We start from the raw sequence: 16491 nt of genomic DNA on the forward strand, positions 1-16491 counted from the left end.
TCCTATTTTATCAAAATGCCCTTGTGACCAAATTGTCCTTCATTTTCAAGTCATGACTATCCAAATGAACCGACATCATGGGCTCGTTTGGTTCGCAGGAGAAGAAGAAAAAAAAGTACGGTCAATGAAAAAGTAATGAGATGCCACTTGTTTTGATTAGAGTTTTCAAACAAAAAACACGAAAAAATTGTATTCCAACAGAAATATGATTCTACATTTCATGGAAAAATCTTTCCCATGACAAACATGGAAAAGTTACTATGATCGACTAGCTTCGAAATCGACATAGCAATGCAGACAAACAATCGCTGTTTTACGATCTTCAAAGACTAGCGAGAGATATAGCTCTTTCTGAGCCACCCATATTTACCGAAAGACAAATAGTATGGCCGACTGGATGGCCTCCTTTACGGCTCATCATTTTCGAGGATTTCTATGAGAGAACTAAGTGACAGTTTTTTCTTCTCTCTGCTATCTTCTCTTTCTGATTTTGTTGGCTGCACTCGTACACGTTTTGTATATGGGCCGTTGTACCTAAAAAATTAAAAAAAAAAAGATTAAGAGTAGAACTGGCATTATAGTTTTCTTATTGACCCAAAAACGCTTGAGGGGGAAGGAAAGCCTTGAGAATTAACAGCCGATGAAAAGAAAGATTGGAGGACCAATGGCTGAGGATCAAGGAGCACGCAGATACGTAACCTTACATGTGAGATTTGTACATCAGGGTGTACGGTGGTCTCGGGGCGTACATCACCCGGTGGTGGGGCAACTCGGATGGACGAAGGTTTCCGTCTCCAACATAAACTTGATCAAAATATAAATATGGTTGGGATTGGTATATATTGGGATTGAGAGTTATGTGAGAGGAGAAACATGAGTCAAAAAACTATGGACTATCAACGGAATATCGCACAGATGGAACCATTGTGTAGCGGGCATGAGATGTAATCCATCAAATGCTTGTCGCAGCTTGTATTGTAGCACCAATAACATTTATCTTCTATATCACCTGAGCTAAAAATGGGCTTGGCTAGCCCGAGGTCTGATAGGCTTGGTTTCAAAGAGTAGAACACAGAGATATTTGAAGTAGGCTCGAGTAGATACTTGGCCCAAGCCAAGGCTCGACCCGAGCTCGAGCCTGAACCAGGCTTGAAAATGGATTACAAATTCAAGCTTGAAAGCATCCCAAAATCATATATGAATTAGACTTAAGACCTGACCCTTTAATAATTTACAAGTGGTCTAAATGGGTTTAGTCCAAGTTGAGGGCCTGATCGCTTGATTGAGAGGCAATTCGAAAGAAGTTTTCGAAAGTTCTCTCAGCATAGGGTTTCTCTCTACCTCCACCTTCGCCACCTCTCTATCACCTTCCAACCTGAGTGCTCATCAAGTCATTGAGTTATTGCCATCATCCATCGCTAGTCTCTAGTTGTTGCCTAAACCTAGATCCCACCCAACTCTAATAGATTTATCTATGAAGGTGACCCAGTTTTCACCGATTCTAAGCTCCATGTCCCACTGCAGTCCTCCCAACACACCCACCCAGCCATGTGGTTCGTTGCAGCCTGTTGTGCCCTCATATTGACCATTGTCATCCTCGACGGCCTAATCATCTTCATATTTTACCTCATCTTGTGCCCCAAAGGCCCTGCCTCTACATCCAAAGTGCTGCCCGTATCGTCGCCTATCTTGACATTGGGACCCTCCTCAATGCTGACATCACAACCATCGCCAACTATTCAAATACGAACCACAAGGTAGACATGGCCTTCAGTTATGTGCAGGTGGAGCTCTAGTTCATGGGGATGATAATCCCGATGGAGGCGGTGGAGCTATTTGCCAAGCAACTAGAGGAGTTGGCAGAAGAGCTTGCACGTGCTAGCAAGCAAGGTGGTGCTACCATGGAAGACAACAGAGGAGTGGCAGCAAGGGATGGCAAGGTCGGCAAAATCGAGTTTTAGGTCAAGACGAGGCTTGTGCATAAGTTAGGTTTAGGCTTGGATTTTCCAAAATTTTTGAATCTAAGCCTAACTTGGAACCTGACAAAAAAAATTTGGGCCAAGCTCAGGTAGGGACATGGCTCGTCCCCCCGCCTAGCTGTTTCTAACTCTATGTGTGACGGAATTTATGATAGGTTTTGGGATTGACACTGTGAGTCAGATAAGGTAGGCCTAGAGCCTTGTGTGTAGAAAGTATGGGTGCCAACAGTGGCAGCAAGTATGCATGGCATATGAACAAATAAGGCATGCCCATATAAGATAGATCAGCAAGAGCATGCAAAAGTCCATTACCTCTTCAAAGATTTTGCCATGGTTTTCCAAGGATCCGCTATTAAGTTGCATCTATAATCTGATAACTGTATGGTATTTTGGATTCAATGAAATATACAGCCAAACAAGTGAGGGGAGTCATTTAAGTTAAGATAGGTCCTTTATGGTTAAATAGGATGGGTCAGATCACTTGCTTCTATTCTGATTGTAGTGACAATGAAGCTTTGATTAAGAAGCTAGTGTGTTGTAATGGCTAGCTAGACATTGAGCTCAATGAATCTTCCATCATATGAACCAATTTTTTGGGTTCAATTAGTTTTTGTCAAGGATACTTTGTTTACTAACATATATGCATGTATTCTAATACTACATTAATAAGTGGTCAAATGAATGGTTTCCTCATACTTGAGAAGCAAAACAGATTTAGACGAACTAGGACGTACACTTGGACTCTAGAAAACCTACTATTAGGTACCTATTAGTTCAACTGATGGAGACTCCTATGAAGTTTGAAGAGAATAGGGTTAATTGTATTGCTCTTCAAAATGGTTGTTAATAAGCCAACCTTGAAGTAGGGAATTAAAAGAAGGCTACTCAATGGCCAATTCTCACCTCTAAAGATATTCAAGTGGCAAACTAACCAATGAAAGCTTCAGAACTATAGTTTTACTGTGGAGTGATCGATTAAAACCCCGTTTGATTTTGATGAGCTCAAAGCATTTGAGTATATCTTGTGATTACTAATGAATTCAATTGAGTGTTTCAGTGAAAATCCTGTCCAAGTGTCTCTAGACTTGGTTCATAGCATTTTGGATAAGTTAAGAAGTCTGCATGAACCAATGTCTGAGATACGAGTCGACTCCCGAGTTTCACGAGTCGACTCCAAGCGTATCAAGGTCACTGGCACGAGCTCGAGTCGACTCCTGATCAGTACGAGTCGACTCCGACTGAAAACAGACAGAAGGACAGAAGAGCAGTTTTTCAGGTCTGAGATTCGAGTCGACTCCAGTGGAATGCGAGTCGACTCCCAGCGGTACACACAGAAAAAGTCAGAGAGCGTTTTATGGACTCTGAGATTCGAGTCGACTCCAGTGGAACGCGAGTCGACTCCCAGCGGTACACAAAGAAAAGTCAGAGAGCGTTTTATGGACTCTGAGATTCGAGTCGACTCCCGCAGTACGCGAGTCGACTCCGAGACTGTGCGACCATCGACAGACAGAAGACCATGTTACTGCCTCTGAGATTCGAGTCGACTCCCAGACAGCTCGAGTCGACTCCCAGACAAGCTTCACGTCAAAAGGCAGAAGACCAACTTTCGGAAACTGAGAGCCGAGTCGACTCCAAGGAAGTTCGAGTCGACTCCAAGACTGGATGAGCCAAAAGACAGAGAATCGGGAGTTCGGGCTCTGAGATTCGAGTCGACTCCCAGGACAGTCGAGTCGACTCGAGTGGACAAAATTCAAATTTGGATCCACGGACTACAGAGGATGAGCCGACTCCAAAATTGCCAGGTCAGCGCCAGAAGTTGGCGAGTCGACTCCGGGTCAAGACGAGTCGACTCCCAGTCAAGACGGCAACTTTAATTCAAACTGGGAACAGTTGCCGAGTCGACTCCGGAAAAGCTCGAGTCGACTCCTGCTACAGCCGAGTCGACTCCTGATCGCGCGAGTCGACTCCAACCCACCAACGGTCACATTGTCAGGCTGCGCAGAGTGTGCAGAACGGCCAGAAAAAGCAGAGTAACGGCTAGTTTCCGTGGGGGTTGGCTTAAATAGCCACAGAAGACTGTAGCAAGGTAGAGAACACACATTCCACTCCTAGCATTCAAGTCTTCAAGCTCTCTAAGTGCTCTTCAACGAGAAAAAGGGAAGATCTGCATTTACTGCTCCACCAACATCTTCCCAGCATTCAAAGCTTCCTCCTCCTGCTTTCAAGTCGATCACTCTTTCAAGAGGAGACCGGAGTTCCAGAAGCCACACCTCTTCACCATCTTAAAAGCGTTTGAGGGCTTCTAACTCCTTTATGATTATATTGTTTTAAATCTGCTTTTTGAGAAGCTATTTTCTGTTTTCTTCTATCTCGTGTATTTACTTGATTCAATCGGGAGATTGAATCAAGGGAATTAAGGTTGGTTGGTGAGCCGGTTTAAAACCAACGAGTGTAAGGGTTTGATTGTGAGCCCGGGAAAACAATCGGGGTTGGTTCTAGTCGGTGAGCCTGGAAAAACCGACCGAGTTCGTTGTGAGCTCGTAAAACAACAAGTTCGGTTGTGAGCTTGCAAAACAACCGGCTGTAATCCAAGGGGGTTATAGTGAAATTCCCAAGTGAGACTTGGGGAGTGGACGTAGGAGCAAGGGTTAGCTCCGAACCACTATAAAACTTTGTGTTTGTAGTGCATTGTCTCTCATCTTCTTCCCCACACATTACTCACAGCACTTAGCTTTAATTAAATAACTGGCTATAGTATTTAGTTAATCATCCACAAAGTTTTAATTAGCTAAGTTAATTTAAAAACCCAATTCACCCCCCCCCCCTCTTGGGTTGTCTATCTGGGCAACAAGTGGTATCAGAGCCAAAAACTCTTCCACTCAAGAGTTAAAAGATCAAAATGACAACCCCATTTGGATCTTCTCACATTGAGGGTCAGTCCACCCAAAGACCTCCTTTCTTCAATGGATCCGACTACTCATACTGGAAGGCTAGGATGAGAATATTCATCCAAGCCCAAGACTATGAGATGTGGACCATTGTAGTGAATGGCCCATACATCCCATCCACATATGTAGAGGGTGTTAAGGTACCCAAACTAGAAACGGATTGGGATGAACATGACATGAGGAAGGCACAACTAAACTCTAAAGCAATGAATGTGTTTTATTGTGCCTTAGACCGTAATGAATTCAATAGAGTTTCAACTTGTAATTCTGCAAAAGAAATTTGGGACAGACTTGAAGTGACCCATGAGGGCACGAATCAAGTCAAGGAATCCAAAATAAACATCTTGGTTCATAAATATGAACTATTTAAAATGGATTCAAATGAAACAATCACAAGCATGTTCACTAGGTTTACTGATATTGTCAATGGTTTAAAAAAGCCTTGGCAAGAACTATACTAACAGTGAACTTGTCAGGAAAATCCTTCGGTGTCTACCAAGGTCGTGGGAAGCCAAGGTGACGGCGATCCAAGAAGCTAAAGACTTGAACAAGCTTCAACTTGAAGAGCTCCTTGGATCCCTGATGACGCATGAGCTTACCATGAAACAACACAACGAGGAAGAGTCCTCCCATAAGAAAAAGGTAATAGCTTTAAAATCTACTTCTTCTAACAAGGACCTGTCTTGCAGCAGCAGCAGTGAAGAGGAAGAAGATGAGGAAGATGGTGGTGAGGCACTTCTTGTGCGCAAGTTCAAGAAGTTTATCAACCACAAGAAGACGTATCATCAAAGGAGAGGTCCCTCAAATTCCTACCGCAGAGACAAAGGTAAGGAAAGGGAAAATGAGGGGATTGGGTGTTACGAGTGCAAGAAGCCGGGACACATAAGAGCAGAGTGCCCCTTACTGAAGAAGGGGAGTAAGTACAAGAAGAAGAAGACACTTGTCACCACCCTATCGGACTCCGACGCATCATCTTCATCATCGGATGAAGAACAAGAAGAGAAGGCCAATTTCTGTTTCATGGCCAACGAAAATGAGGTAATTTCCGATACGCATTTTGATTTTACATTTGATGAACTTTATGATGCGTTCAATGAATTAATGATTGAGTATAAGAATATAAATGTTAAAAACAGAGAACTAAAAGTAACTAACCAAAGTTATATTCATAAGCATGATTCATTAATTAAGGATAAAGATAATCTCACCAAAGAAAATCTAGAACTTAAGACAAGCAACCAACTCCTAATTAAGAAGACTAACACCTTAACGAAAGATATTGAGAAACTAACAAAGGAATTTTCAGATCTCAAAAACCATAAACAAGTCTTAAACAAAGATCTAACTAAAGAGCTAAATGATCTAAAAACCGAAAATCAGACATTAACTAAAGAACTAAACAAATACAAACCCTTAGTTGAAAAATTCACATATAGTTCTGAAAAGTTAAACATGATACTTAATAATCAACGAGCCGTATTTAATAAAGCGGGTTTAGGGTATAAACCAAGGAATAAGCAAAAACTTCTTAGTAACTTCTTTGTTAAAGCTGGGAAAACTAAAATTAAGAAAATAACTTGCTTTTGTTGTGGAATAGTAGGACATAAAGCAAATGCATGTAATTTTAGGAAAAGTAAAACTAAAAGAAAAAATAAAAGGGTATGGGTTCCAAAAGGAACCAACTTGACTAACCATGAAGGACCCAAGAAAACTTGGGTACCTAAGATGACATGATTTGCTTGTGTAGGAGTGTCTTGCAGCCAAGGTCAACAAAAACTGCTGGTATTTGGATAGTGGCTGTTCAAGGCACATGACGGGTGATAAAGATCAATTTTTCACCCTTGAAGCTAAGAAGGGAGGTGCTGTGACTTTTGGAGACAACAACCAAGGTCACATCATTGGTATTGGTAAAGTTCAAATCACCCCTTCTACCTTTATAGATAATGTTAGATATATTGATGGTCTTAAGCATAACTTGTTAAGCATTAGTCAATTATGTGATAAAGGATATGATGTTATGTTTAAACCATCACTATGTATTATAACAAATCCTAATGATAATAGTTTAGTTTTTAAAGGGATGAGACGTGGAAATGTATATGTGGTAGATCTAGAAGACCTTACAAAACATAACCAATGTTTAGTTGTTAATGAAATTAAAGAAAATGATGCTAGTTGGTTATGGCACCGTAAGTTAGGTCATGCAAGCATGGACACAATAACTAAACTAGTTAAAAGAGACTCCGTGATAGGTTTGCCAAAATTAAAATTTGAAAAGAACAAAATATGTGAAGTATGTCAATTTGGCAAACAATCTAGAAACTCTTTTAAATCCATAAAATGTGTCTCTACTTCTAGGCCTCTAGAATTACTACACATGGACCTATTTGGTCCAACTAGAACAACAAGCCTAGGTGGAAATAAATATGGTCTAGTTATAGTAGATGATTACTCTAGGTACACATGGGTCATGTTTCTAGCGCATAAGGATCAAGCATTTTCTATGTTTAAGAAGTTCCATAAGGAAGTAACAAATGCTAGAGAGTCCTCAGTTATAGCTATTAGAAGTGACCATGGTACCGAATTCGAAAATCAATTATTTGATGAATTTTGTAGTAAAAAGGGGATAACCCATAATTTCTCAGCACCTAGGACACCACAACAAAATGGAGTTGTGGAAAGGAAAAATAGAACCCTAGAGAAAATGGCTAGAACGATGTTATGTGAAAGTAACCTCCCTAAGTACTTTTGGGGAGAAGCCATTAATACTTCTTGCCATGTATTAAATAGAGTTCTATTAAGACCCATCATAAAGAAAACACCATATGAACTGTGGAAAAACAGAAAACCAAAGGTTAACTATTTTCATGTTTTCGGATGTAGGTGTTTTGTACATAATAATGGGAAAGATAATCTAGGAAAATTTGATCCAAAATCTGATGAAGGAATATTCCTAGGTTATTCTACAACTAGTAAAGCCTATAGAATTTTTAATAAAAGAACCCTAGTTATAGAAGAATCTATACATGTTGTTTTTGATGACTCTAGTGACATCTCATCTAGTAAGAAGGTTAATTTTGATGATGATATTGAAATACTTGAAGAAAAGATAGATGAGATGGGATTACAAGATGATAATCAAAAGTTGATTGAAGGAGAATTATCAAACCAAGAGCCTATAGTGGATCATGGGCTAACTAAAGCTTGGAGGTATGCTCATGGGCATCCTAAGGAACTAATTCTAGATGATCCATCCCAACCCGTTAGGACTAGAGCATCCCTTAGAAATTTGAATAACCATCTAGCTTTTGTTTCACACTTTGAGCCCAAACATATAGAAGAAGCCGAAAATGATGTAAATTGGATAAATGCAATGCAAGAAGAACTAAACCAATTTACTAGAAACAAAGTGTGGGATCTAGTAGAGAGACCTTCTGAATATCCAATTATAGGTACAAAATGGATATATAAAAATAAGCTAGATGAAAATGGAATTGTTATAAGGAATAAGGCTAGACTAGTAGCAAAGGGTTATAATCAAGAAGAAGGTATAGACTTTGATGAAACCTTTGCTCCCGTAGCTAGACTTGAGGCTATTAGACTATTATTAGCATATGCATGCTCTAAGGACTTCAAGCTATATCAAATGGATGTAAAAAGTGCTTTTCTAAATGGGTTTATTAATGAGGAGGTATATGTGGAACAACCTCCTGGTTTTGAAAATCATCAATACCCCAATCATGTGTATAAACTGAACAAAGCACTTTATGGTCTAAAACAAGCACCTAGAGCATGGTATGAGAGACTTAGTAAATTTCTATTAGAACATGAATTCTCTAGGGAAAATGTAGATACAACATTATTTCTGAAAAAGAAAAATAAGGATATGTTATTAGTACATATTTATGTTGATGATATCATTTTCGGTGCTACTAACAATCGCCTCTGCGAGGAATTTGCTGATTTGATGCAGAGTGAGTTTGAGATGAGCATGATGGGAGAGCTGAACTACTTCCTCGGGCTTCAAATCAAACAATCTGAAGGAGGCATCTTCATCAATCAAGCCAAATATATCAAGGAGATGCTCAAGAAGTTCGATATGGAGGGAAACAAGTCAATCAGCACCCCCATGAGCTCATCATGTAAGTTAGACCAAGATGAATCAGGTAAATCTGTAGATCAAAAACTTTATAGAGGTATGATAGGTTCTTTACTGTATCTTACTGCAAGTAGGCCTGATATTATGTTTAGTGTGTGCATGTGTGCTAGATATCAGGCTAATCCTAAAGAATCACACCTAGCTGCAGTTAAGAGAATCTTTAAATACTTAATAGAAACTAAGAACATAGGGCTGTGGTACTCTAAAGAATCTAGCCTAAACTTAATAGGGTACACAGATTCAGACTTCGCTGGATGTAAGCTTGATAGAAAAAGTACCAGCGGGTCTTGTCAATTTCTAGGAGAAAACCTAATCTCATGGTTTAGCAAGAAACAAAACTCGGTTGCATTATCCACTGCAGAAGCTGAATATGTTGCAGCCGGGAGTTGTTGTGCTCAAATCTTGTGGATTAAACAACAATTAGAAGATTATGGCATTAAACAAGATAAAATCTCCATTAATTGTGATAATACAAGTGCCATAAACCTAACTAAAAATCCAATTCAACACTCAAGAACTAAACACATTGAGATAAGACATCACTTCATAAGAGATCATGTATTGAATGGTGATGTGACTCTCCAATTTGTTTGTACTGATAATCAATTAGCAGATATTTTCACAAAACCCCTAAGTGAAGAGAGGTTCAGTGTACTTAGGAGGGGATTAGGAGTGATTGACCCATCCTAGTGGGAGTTTCCACTAGATTAATTGATTTTGATGGTTAAAATGAGGTTAAAATAGAGTTTCTATTCAATGATCATCAAATCAGATCCCAACTAGGTGATTTTCCCTCATTTGGCACGGTTATAGCATGATTTTTAAGTGCGTGCCAAGGTTAGAGACGACTCGAGTAAGTTTCAGAGCCGGCTCCTAAGGGGGAGTCGACTCGCGCATTTGGGGGAGTCGACTCGCAAAGTTGGCAGCTGAGGGGGAGTCGACTCGCACATTGTCGGGAGTCGACTCGAAGTCTACAGGCGCATAAGGAGAGTCGACTCGCGCATTTTCTGGAGTCGACTCGAGGTCGAGTGGACTCGCGACTCAGGGGAGTCGACTCGCAGTCGGGATCCGACTTTTTAACCCTAGGTTTGTCGTTTCGCAAACACTTTTTCTCAAGCCGCCACTGTTCACAAAGCCCTAGAGCCGACTCCTAGGTCATCCTCGATCGTCTCCAAGCCCTTTTCCCGTCGATTCTTCACCGGACATTGAGTTTCCGTCCGTTCCTAGGTCTTTTCAGGTCAGTCCCGAGCTTCCTCTATCGATCCTTCTTCGTTCTCTAGGTTTTCATCTCGTTTAGGTCAAGATGCCTCGCAAGGGAGTTGTTAGAAAGAGGTCCCGTCCCGTGGCCGGTCCCGAGCGGCGCTCCAAGGCGCGGCACGATCCCGCGAGGCAACCTCCTCCGGATCGTTCCCCGCCTAGGGTGGTTCATGTTAGGCCGTTGGCCGGGAAGGCCGTCACCTCCGGGAGGTATGTCACTTTCGACTATCTCTCCCGGGAAGGATTCACCATAGGCGATAGGCTTAGAGCCCAGGGTCTAGAGTACTTCCTCACCTTGGACCTTCCCACCTATCCTGGCCTAGTTCAAGAGTTCTACAGTACCGTCCATCGGGGAGATGGAGGTATTGAGGGCACGGTATTAGGTGTCCCATTGCGTGTCACAGAGGACCTCATTGCCCATATCCTCCACCTTCCATTAGTAGGGGTGGCTCCTGCACATCCTGAGGATAGATTTGAGGCCCTTACGATCGTCTTAGGGCATCCACCTCAGTCTCCCCTAGATGAGGTATCTGCTAGCTCACTTCCTATTGAAGTGAGAATCCTTTTGAGCATTTTGTCCAGGTCCATCTTCCCTAAGACAGGGAGATTTGATTTTGTGAATGAGAGGGACCTAGCTATTATGTCTTACATTCTTCAGGACACCCCGGTCAACTTCCCCAAGCTCATTTATAGGTATATGTGTGAGCCCCTGGATAGACCTAGGCTCTCCCTCCCATACGGAATGATATTCACTCTTCTCTTTAGGCAGTACGAAATTTCCATTCCTGAGAAGGAACCCTCTCGTGCCTTGCGATGGACTGATCGCTTGGGTACGGGGACCATGCACAGGATGGGATTTCGGAAGAGAGAAGGGATCTGGGTTAGGAAGTCCACTCTCACCGCTCAGACCACCAGACCATCACCCAGTCCTGAGCCAGATTCTGACTACCCAGAGTTCCCAGACCATCCAGACCTTCCATCCACTCCTCCTGCTCCTACCACCTCTGCCGGACCTTCCTCCTCAGCTCCACCATCTATGGAGGTCCGTATTGATCCAGAGCAGCTCCGGGAGCTGCGGCAGGAGATCGTCCGAGATTTGAGGGACGAGCTGCTCCGGGAGCTCCGAGGTTCCGTGCCAGCTCCCACTCCTGCACCCACTCCATCCTCAGCATTGGTCCCATCCTTGACAGCCGTGACAGACATGACGGCTGAGGTGCGGCAGGAGATCTACAACATTAGGACCCTGGTGCAGGCCCAGTTCCACAGCATGAGCGAGGTCACGAGCACCACGAGGAGGATGCGGGATGACATCCGCCGTGACATGCACACCACCACCGAGGGGGCCGAGCGCTTGTCGAATGTGCTCATCGACAAGCTGGACGCACTTCAGACCTCGGTGACTGGGCTTCAGACGTCGGTGACTGAGCTCTCCACTACACATAGCAGAGCCACCACGTCTATTATCACGCAGCTGGGCCATGTTACAGAGGCAGTCGCCCTCCTCATGGAGCAGAGCCGATTGAGAGGAGGAGTCACATCCTCGAGAGGAGGAGCTACATCCTCCAGAGGAGGAGATGTATCCTCGAGAGGGGGAGCTACATCCTCCAGAGGAGGAGATGTATCCTCGAGAGGGGGAGCCACATCCTCCAGAGGAGGAGATGTATCCTCGAGAGGGGGAGGCACATCCTCGAGGAGGTCATAGATGATTTTGAGTTGTGTTTTGTCTTCTTTTGTATTGTTCTTGCTTTACCTATTGTATGCTCAAATGTATTCACCTTCATATCAATACAATGAGTAGAAATCTTATCTTCATTTCTGTGCCATTTGATGATTGACTGTGCCATTTGTGCCATTGATTGTGTGTGATTACCTCCTTTTTGGTATGATGACAAAAAGGGGGAGAAATGTGTAAGTATAAAATATGTAAAAGGGGAGAAATATTAAAAAATATGTAAAAGAAATCAATGGAAATAAATAAAACGATAAACTCTTAAAAACACACATAAATTTGTTCTAAGTGGATTCCGTACCTCGAGGCTCATTATCTCTCTTTTGGGGCTCCTAATGGAGTAATCTCCAGAATCTATTCAAGGGATATTCGGAGATTAGCTGAATCCTACTCAAGAACAAATTGACAGATTTTTCCTCTAAAAAGAAATGTGTAAGTATAAAATATGTAAAAGGGGAGAAATATTAAAAAATATGTAAAAGAAATCAATGGAAATAAATAAAACGATAAACTCTTAAAAACACACATAAATTTGTTCTAAGTGGATTCCGTACCTCGAGGCTCATTATTTCTCTTTTGGGGCTCCTAATGGAGTAATCTCCAGAATCTATTCAAGGGATATTCGGAGATTAGCTGAATCCTACTCAAGAACAAATTGACAGATTTTTCCTCTAAAAACAAAAATTTTAGTTCAAAAATTTCAAAGCATTAAAAGAAAATTCAGAAAATCAAAACATAGTTGAATGCATATGTTGAGGGGGAGAATCTGAATTTTAATCAAGCTAAATCATTAATGTCATATAAGCCAAACAATTGATTGCAGAATATGAAGGCTTATATAATTCCAAATGAAAGGGGAAACTTTAACTCCGAAATTTAATGTTTCACTCCTTTCAAACTTGGATAAATTAAATTATCAAGACATTTGAATTCATTTATGGAGTTTATTTCATTATTTACTGAGCAACTCATTTTACATATACTCAAAGTTTTGTCATCATCAAAAAGGGGGAGATTGTGGAGTGATCGATTAAAACCCCGTTTGATTTTGATGAGCTCAAAGCATTTGAGTATATCTTGTGATTACTAATAAATTCAATTGAGTGTTTCAGTGAAAATCCTGTCCAAGTGTCTCTAGACTTGGTTCATAGCATTTTGGATAAGTTAAGAAGTCTGCATGAACCAATGTCTGAGATACGAGTCGACTCCCGAGTTTCACGAGTCGACTCCAAGCGTATCAAGGTCACTGGCACGAGCTCGAGTCGACTCCTGATCAGTACGAGTCGACTCCGACTGAAAACAGACAGAAGGACAGAAGAGCAGTTTTTCAGGTCTGAGATTCGAGTCGACTCCAGTGGAATGCGAGTCGACTCCCAGCGGTACACACAGAAAAAGTTAGAGAGCGTTTTATGGACTCTGAGATTCGAGTCGACTCCAGTGGAACGCGAGTCGACTCCCAGCGGTACACAAAGAAAAAGTCAGAGAGCGTTTTATGGACTCTGAGATTCGAGTCGACTCCCGCAGTACGCGAGTCGACTCCGAGACTGTGCGACCATCGACAGACAGAAGACCATGTTACTGCCTCTGAGATTCGAGTCGACTCCCAGACAGCTCGAGTCGACTCCAAGACAAGCTTCACGTCAAAAGGCAGAAGACCAACTTTCGGAAACTGAGAGCAGAGTCGACTCCAAGGAAGTTCGAGTCGACTCCAAGACTGGATGAGCCAAAAGACAGAGAATCGGGAGTTCGGGCTCTGAGATTCGAGTCGACTCCCAGGACAGTCGAGTCGACTCGAGTGGACAAAATTCAAATTTGGATCCACGGACTACAGAGGATGAGCCGACTCCAAAATTGCCAGGTCAGCGCCAGAAGTTGGCGAGTCGACTCCGGGTCAAGACGAGTCGACTCCCAGTCAAGACGGCAACTTTAATTCAAACTGGGAACAGTTGCCGAGTCGACTCCGGAAAAGCTCGAGTCGACTCCTGCTACAGCCGAGTCGACTCCTGATCGCGCGAGTCGACTCCAACCCACCAACGGTCACATTGTCAGGCTGCGCAGAGTGTGCAGAACGGCCAGAAAAAGCAGAGTAACGGCTAGTTTCCGTGGGGGTTGGCTTAAATAGCCACAGAAGACTGTAGCAAGGTAGAGAACACACATTCCACTCCTAGCATTCAAGTCTTCAAGCTCTCTAAGTGCTCTTCAACGAGAAAAAGGGAAGATCTGCATTTACTGCTCCACCAACATCTTCCCAGCATTCAAAGCTTCCTCCTCCTGCTTTCAAGTCGATCACTCTTTCAAGAGGAGACCGGAGTTCCAGAAGCCACACCTCTTCACCATCTTAAAAGCGTTTGAGGGCTTCTAACTCCTTTACGATTATATTGTTTTAAATCTGCTTTTTGAGAAGCTATTTTCTGTTTTCTTCTATCTCGTGTATTTACTTGATTCAATCGGAGGATTGAATCAAGGGGATTAAGGTTGGTTGGTGAGCCGGTTTAAAACCAACGAGTGTAAGGGTTTGATTGTGAGCCCGGAAAAACAATCGGGGTTGGTTCTAGTCGGTGAGCCTGGAAAAACCGACCGAGTTCGTTGTGAGCTCGTAAAACAACAAGTTCGGTTGTGAGCTTGCAAAACAACCGGCTGTAATCCAAGGGGGTTATAGTGAAATTCCCAAGTGAGACTTGGGGAGTGGACGTAGGAGCAAGGGTTAGCTCCGAACCACTATAAAACTTTGTGTTTGTAGTGCATTGTCTCTCATCTTCTTCCCCATACATTACTCACAGCACTTAGCTTTAATTAAATAACTGGCTATAGTATTTAGTTAATCATCCACAAAGTTTTAATTAGCTAAGTTAATTTAAAAACCCAATTCACCCCCCCCCCTCTTGGGTTGTCTATCTGGGCAACATTTACAATATTAAAAGCTCATCTTGCAAGAGAGATTCGAAAGGTGTAGGTATGCTAACTTACAACTGCGGAGTGTTTATCTTCTCTTATAATGCTTACCTCATAGGTTCTATTCATTTTTGTCTACAACATCGAGATATGCTTTAGTTTCATGGGTTTGGTTCTATTTATAGTACATTTGATATTTTGTTATGCATTATCAAAATGAAGACACTAGAAAAGGATATATGCTTAAAATATGTAGGTAATACAAGTAGAATATCTATAGTAGTATATTTTGATTGGCAAATCTTAGTTGTGGGTTTCTTGTAGATATATTACAAATTAGAAATTATGGTTTACATCATTTGAAAATAGAGGTGAGTTGAGCAATAACCTAGTGGTCACACCCTTGCATATTTGGAGGACGTTCAAAGTTTAAAACATGGGTTGTTTTTCCAAGTCTTTGGACTAGTTAATTCCACTATAAAGATGTTTTTTAAAGGTTTTCATTTTGAATGCATAATGTTTTTTCTTCACATGTTCATAATGGATTTGTAGAGTGCATGATATCACTCACAAAAAATTTCATTAAAAAATATCTATACTAGGTGGTTACTTCTATTGCCATTAAGATGGATGACTAGATAGCCTGCTACTAAAAGATCAATAGTTTCTAGTGAAGTTACTTTTAAAAAAAAGATACAATATGTGATTTATAAATTATTGATTAATCAAACCTTTTCTTCATTTTTGTACAAATTAATATGGATCGGGGATTCTTATACTGAGAGAGCATGGAGCATTTTGTTGGATTATGGACTAATTATTATTTGGATGTTAGAATCTTAGTGAGTAGAATTCAGCTCGTTCCTTTTACTTTCTTGTTTGCTCTTGATCTTGTGACGGAATTCAATGATTGGCAATTGAAGCTCTCTCTCTCTATGGATGTTTCGAAGCTCACTCTAAAGGGGGGCTTTAAATGATCACTTCTGAGATCAATTCTCAAGTTGAAACTCAAGAAATGGTGTTTACTTATATTTCTTTTCTTTTACCTCATCCACTCAATCTCTTTAATCCATCATCTTCTCCAATTCAATTTAGAAGCATTTATAGCTTGAAAGAAAAACTAGCTGTTGGAAGCAGTTTTGAATATTTTGTCCTCACAGAAAAACTAGCCATTAAAGCTGTCACCGCAAAGGAGTCAACTTCTAAAATTTTGGGATCAACTCCTGAAATCTTAGAATCAGCTCCTGAGATCCTAGGGTTAGCTTCTGAAATCTTGGGATCGGCTCTTGAGATCCTAGGGCTAGCTTCTGAAATCTTGGGTCGACTCTTGAAGTCTTGGGGTTGACTCCTGAGATATCTGAAAGTGGTTATCTTTTGTTTTTGCCCTATGGCTTTTTGGGGTCAACTCTTGAGGTTCTGGGTGACTCCTCCACTAAAAAATCTTCTGAAATATTTCAAATACTTCTCCAACTTTGTGATTTATTCTTCTAGTCTTATTCATGCTTCTCTAACCTTTCAAACTTACTG

This window comes from Phoenix dactylifera, unplaced genomic scaffold (assembly GCF_009389715.1).
Source record: "Phoenix dactylifera cultivar Barhee BC4 unplaced genomic scaffold, palm_55x_up_171113_PBpolish2nd_filt_p 000275F, whole genome shotgun sequence".
In the NCBI taxonomy this organism is placed as follows: Eukaryota; Viridiplantae; Streptophyta; class Magnoliopsida; order Arecales; family Arecaceae; genus Phoenix; species Phoenix dactylifera.